This window comes from Thamnophis sirtalis, unplaced genomic scaffold, assembly GCF_051295495.1.
Source record: "Thamnophis sirtalis isolate CommonGarterSnake01/CBP01778 unplaced genomic scaffold, rThaSir2_p1.2 scaffold_13, whole genome shotgun sequence".
NCBI classification, from domain to species: domain Eukaryota; kingdom Metazoa; phylum Chordata; class Lepidosauria; order Squamata; family Natricidae; genus Thamnophis; species Thamnophis sirtalis.
In genome coordinates this window covers 44,246,724-44,252,901 of record NW_028261393.1, presented here as the reverse complement: position 1 = coordinate 44,252,901, position 6,178 = coordinate 44,246,724, and positions in this window count along the sequence as shown.

Genomic DNA, 6,178 nt, shown 5'->3' with positions numbered 1-6,178 from the left:
CAATGTCATAAGGGTTAACCGGAGAGGCAGTTTCTGTAAGCAGGGCAATAAAGATCAGGCTAGAAACAACACCAGAATGTTTCCTTCCTGCCTTCCTTACAGGATTAGCCCTGTTAAGCGGAAAAAATCCAAAAGAAGATTTCTTCCAACAACCGGTTCTCTGAACCTCTTAGAAAGTTAAGAACCGGTTCTCCCAAATAGGTGCGAGCTGGCTGAATCCCACCACTGGACCTCCCTGAAAATAAGGCCAAGTGCTTATTGGGGGGGGGGGTGTCAAAAGAAAATAAGACCCTGTCTTATTTTAGGGGAAACACGGTAGAAATCAGGCGTCTAGGAAGTGAAGACAAAATAAATAAAAATAAATTTGGGACACCTCATCAACCAAAAAGGTGCAAGCAAAACTTTTCCCCTCTCAGAGAATTCACTCGGACAACCATCTTCAACCTTTCTTGATACGTTTTTCTCACCACATTTTAATTACTTACCCAGTCTATTTTTATACAGCTGTATTTTGCTGAAGATCCAGGTTGGCTGAGGGTTTGGTCGTTGTTGTTGTTGTTGTTGTTGTTTTTATTGTTTTAAGGGAGGTATTTACGAAACCCAAAGCTAGAGTGATGCTTTGCTCAGGTGCTAATTTATTTACACCAATTAATTCCAGGCCCCTGATGTAAACCAATTAGTATTCAACCCTTAATGGAGTCATTATCTGTCAGATTAGCTTTTTGTAATGCTTGTCACTGTTACAGGACTAGGCACCAGAACTTTGCTAATAAAACTAGCAGAATTAATGGAGTGAACAGCATAGATAATGACTTAATGTGGAACGTACACTTTAGAAGGGGAGACCTGATCAACGGTAGCCTCAAAATGAAGATGTCAGAAGTAGCTTCTCTATTTATTTATTTTTTAAAAAAATTGAACGGAGGAGAACAGGCGAAAGAGAAAGTACAGGTAAGTCCTCAACCACAGTGCATTGATTGACTGTTCGCAGTTGCAACGGCACTGGGAAAAGTGAGCTATGACCATTTTTCACACTTATGACCTGTCGCAGCATCCCCATGGTCACGTGATCAAAATCCAGACTCTCGAAAAGGGATTCATATTTACAACGGTTTCAGCGTCTCCCTGGGCCCCTGCAGTGACTTTCTGACAAGCAAAGTCAATGGGCAAGCCAGATTAATTTAATAAACATGTTACTAATTTAGCAACTGCGGTGATTCACTTAACAACTGGGGCAAGAAAGGGGATAAAATGGGGACAAAATTCACTTAGCGAATGTCTCAGTTAGGGGCAGAAATGTTTGGCCTCAATTGTGTCCGTAAGTCAAGGCCTACCTGGACTGGAGCTAAAACATACAATGAACGGTTATAGGAACTGGGCATGGCTAGTCTAGTAAAGAGAAGGACCAGGGGAGACATGAGAGCAGTCTTCCAATATTTGAGGGGCTGCTACAGAGAGGAGGGGGTCAAGCTATTTTCCAAGGCACCTGAAGGCCAGACAAGGAAGAATGGATGGAAACTGACCAAGGAGAGATTCAACCCGGAAATAAGGAAAAATTTTCTTTTCTTTTCTTTTTCAGATTTTTTTTTGTTTTTTGTTCTCTTACATACTATTTTAAGTAGAAAGAGTGCAGAGAAGAGCAACAAAGATTATTAGGGGACTGGAGACTAAAACATATGAAGAACAGTTGCTGGAACTGGGTATGTCTAGTTTAATGAAAAGAAAGACTAGGGGAGACAAATGATAGCAGTGTTCAGATATCTCAGGGGTTGCCACAAAGAAGAGAGAGTCAACTATTTTCCAAGGCACCTGAGGGTAGAACAAGAAGCAATGGGTGGAAACTAATCAAGAAAAGAAGCAACTTGGAACTGAGGAGAAATTTCCTGACAGTTAGAACAATTAATCAGTGGAACAGCTTGCCTCCAGAAGTTGTGAATGCCACAATGCTGGAAGTCTTTAAGATGTTGGTTAGCCATTTGTCTGAAACGGTATAGGGTTTCCTGCCTAGGCAGGGGGTTGGACTAGAACAGTGTTTTTCAACCTTTTTTGTGCAAAGGCACACTTTTTTCATGAAAAAAATCACGAGGCACACCACCATTAGAAAATGTTAAAAAATTTTAACTCTGTGCCTATATTGACTATATATAAAGTGTTTTTCCCACGGCACACCTTACACTATGTCACGGCACACTAGTGTGCCGCGGCACAGTGGTTGAAAAACACTGGACTAGAAGACCTCCAAGGTCCCTTCCAACTCTGCTATCCTCCTCTCCTTCCCCTTCCTTCTTCCCTTGCCTTTCAAATAAAGAGAAATTTTCTGACAGTGAGAGTAGTCAACCCATGGAACAGAAGTTGTCTTCAGAAGTTGTGGGAGCTTCATCATTGGAGGCTTTCAAGGAGATTGGACTGCCATTTGTCAGAAATGGTGTAGAGTCACTTAAGCGGGGGTTGGACTAGATGACCCCCAAGGTCCCTTCCAACTCTGTTATTTTTTATGTATTGGAATACAGCTTCTATAGTCAAATACTATGACCTGGGCTGATGGATCTCATCCAATGTTTTTGTGGGAGCACCAGGCTGGAGATGGTTTTACCATAGTTTTCTGATCAATATGGGATTAATTTCAATAACTTTCTCTTATCTGATGCTGTTCTCCGGCCTCTGTATGACAACTCTGATTGTTTTTCTTTCATCTTTCTATTCTAATTCTTTTGGTAAGTTCTGTTATTCATCCTTCAGGGAAAACTATGGATATGCTAACAGTTAAATAAAGCATGATGGAATCTTAAATATCTTCCTTGGTAAAATTCAGAGATTCACAAGGGAAATATACTAACAGAATTGAAAATACACCTCTGATCCCCCATAAACAGTTCGAGTTCTTTCCGGTTTTCAGGTTTCCAGAACTGAGCACTGTAATTACACCTAATAAATTAAAGAATTAAAAGAATGTTGGCTTTGTCATCACACCTATCTGGTGCTGAATCAGGAAGTCACACTTTCTGTTCAGCAGACAAAGGGGGAGATAAGTAAAAGTAATTGGAGATTCATTTAGCTCTTTCCTTTAGCTATTTTTTTCAACTTGTTAATATCATAATTTCTTCTTCTGAATTAAAACATCCCCATTATGGAGTAAGCATGATCTCTTCTCCTTCAACGACCCAATTCAGCCAACCCAAATCTGTTCAAGTTTCCAAGTTTTCCCATATTCATAAAATTTAAACAAAAAGAGCTACGATTGCAATGTCTTCAAATTCTTCTCCATGAAAGGTTTATTTTTCTTCATGAAATAGACAAATAAGCAAAATGAAGATATTAAACAAACTCAGATGTCTATGGCAAGTATCCCCAAGAGACAGTGTTGCTGTTGTTAGTTGCGAAGTTGTGTCCGACCCATTGCAACCCCATGGACAACATTCCTCCAGGCCTTCCTGTCCTCAACCATCCCCCCCCCCCCCGGAATCCATTTAAGCTCAGGCTTACTGCTTCGGTGACTCCATCCAGGCACCTCCTTCTCTGTCGTCCCCTTCTTCTTTTTCCCTCCATCTTTCCCAGCATGAGGCTCTTCTCCAGGGAGTCCTTCCTTCTCAGGAGGTGGCCAAAGTATTTGAGTTTCCTCTTCAGGATCTGGCCTTCTAAAGAGCAGCCAGGGTTGATCTCCTCCAGGACTGACCGGTTGGATGGCCTTGCAGTCCAAGGGACTCGCAAGAGTCTTCTCTAGCACCAAAATTCAAAGGCCTCAATTCTTTGGCGCTCAGCCTTTCTTATGGTCCAATCTTCACAGCCATCCATTGCAACTGTGTAAACCATAGCCTTGACTAAACACACTTTTGTTGGCAGGGTAATGTCTCTGCTTTTTAGTATGCTGTCTAGATTTGCCATAGCTTTCCTCCCCAGAAGCAAGCATCTTTTAATTTCTTGGCTGCAGTCCCCAACTGTGGTGATCTTGGAGCCCAGGAAAGTAAAATCTGTCACTACCTCCATTTCTTCCCCATTTCTCCATTTCTATTTGCCAGTAATTGAGAGGGCTGGATCCCGTTATCTTAGTTTTCTTAATGTTGAGTTTCAAAGGCGACAGGGGAAACTGGAATCATGGACATGAGTTTTGTGTCTCCCCTTGGACTCTACAAAAAGTTGAAATGGATTCTAGACGTAATGCATCATTAAGATTCCAGAATAGAAGATGATAACTTCTCTTTGGCCATATTTTCACTGTTCTTATTTCATCCTCTTCCAGATAACTAGAAGAGGCTGTGAATGGCTCAGCAGTTAAAGATGCTGAGCTTGTTACATGGAAAGATGGCAAGATGCATGGGTTCAAGACACAAGCGACATGCAATGGGATGAGCTTTACTTGCCCTAGCACCTGTCCACCTAGAAGTTCAAAAGCAGGCAAATGCGAGTAGATAAATAGATACCACTTTAGTATAGTCATGATGGTCACATGACCATCAAAATGCTTTCAGACAACACTGGGTCCTTTGGCTAGGAAACTGTCAGCTGCTACATTAATGCTTGTTTGTGCTTCACTTCTATACAGTGACAATCTACCATGGACTCTGGGGAGAGGGGATGTGAGGAGAGATGCTTGGGGAAAGTGAAAGTAGTAACTGCTCTATTTCCCCGAGACACTGCTTCAAGGTCACCCAGCTGGGGAAAGAATGCAGCCTACACTTGAACTGACCATTCTGAAAACATCTTGCTTGAACCTGATTGGTCATGGGGTGTGTGTGTCAGCAATGGGAGGCAGTTAAGGAAGGGAACATTGAACTTAGAGATTTTTGGCATGCAACTTTCAGTTCCGGCTATGCACTACTGCTGCAGTACACTTGAATTCTGATGAAGCCACATCTTTTCCAACAAATGGAGCCAAAGATTGTTTCTTTTTAAAGGTTCATATATGTGGCAAGTCTAACAGAAATGAAGATGAGCACGATCCCTTAAAATTGTAAATGAATGGGCAGAGGAAACCTTTACTTTTTAGACAGCTGGAAGGTCCAATCCATCATGAAGCATCTTAAGCAAAGAAACAATAAATGGAGATAAAAGAAAAAAGGAACCTGCATTCTTCCTATCGCTTCCTCTGTAGTGAGTTTTTCCCTATCAAAGTAGTGTCCACTTAAGCTTAAAGGCTACAGTGGACTCCACCTGTCCTCAAAAAAACCATAGCAAGAGCAGAACCATTTATGTCTTGGATCAGATACCATCACCAGATATAGAATAGAATAGAATAGAATAGAATAGAATAGAATAGAATAGAATACTATACTATACTATACTATACTATACTATACTATACTATACTATACTATACTATACTATACTATACTATACTATACTATACTATACTATACTATACTAAACAGAGTTGGAAGGGATCTTGGAGATCTTCTAGTCCAACCCACTGCCTAGGCAGGAAACCCTACATAACTTTCAACAAATGGTTATCCAACATCTTCTTTAAAACTTCCAGTGTTGGAACATTCACAACTTCTGGAGGCAAGTTGTTCTGCTGATTAATTGTTCTGTCAGGATACTTCTCCATTGTTCTAAGTTGTTTCTCTCCTTGATTAGGTTTCTACCTATTGCTTCTTGTCCTGCCTTCAGGTGTTTTGGAGAATAGTTTGACTCCCTCTTCTTTGTGGCAGTCCCTGAGATACTGAAACACTGCCATCATGTCTCGCCTTGTCCTTCTTTTCATTAAACTAGACATACCCAGTTTCTACAACTGTTCTTCATATGTTTTAGCCTCCAGTCCCCCTGGTTAGATTAGAAAGAGGAAAACCAAAAACTTCCTGAAATCAGACAATAGAAAATGACTTTTTTAATGGATATGTCCATAATGTCATGATTAATGAAACTCAACTCATAGGAGACATTAGTTTTACTAAAGTCGCATGAAGATTGATTTTAAGACTTGCTTTACTATGCTTTTCGATAAATCCTTACTTTGTTTCATTGGCCAGAAGGGGGTGCAATTGGAATAGCATGTCTTACTTTATTCCCCTTAAAACTTCAGTCTGCAATATATCCAATTTTGTATCAACAATTTAATTTTGTCTCTTTGGGGGAGGGCAGGGAAAGGAGGGAGAAGAAAGCTGCCCTGAAAAATTGAATTCATAAAGTACACCTTCTTTGTTTTTCAAAGTTTTGAGCCTCGGAAAAATGAATTGGTACC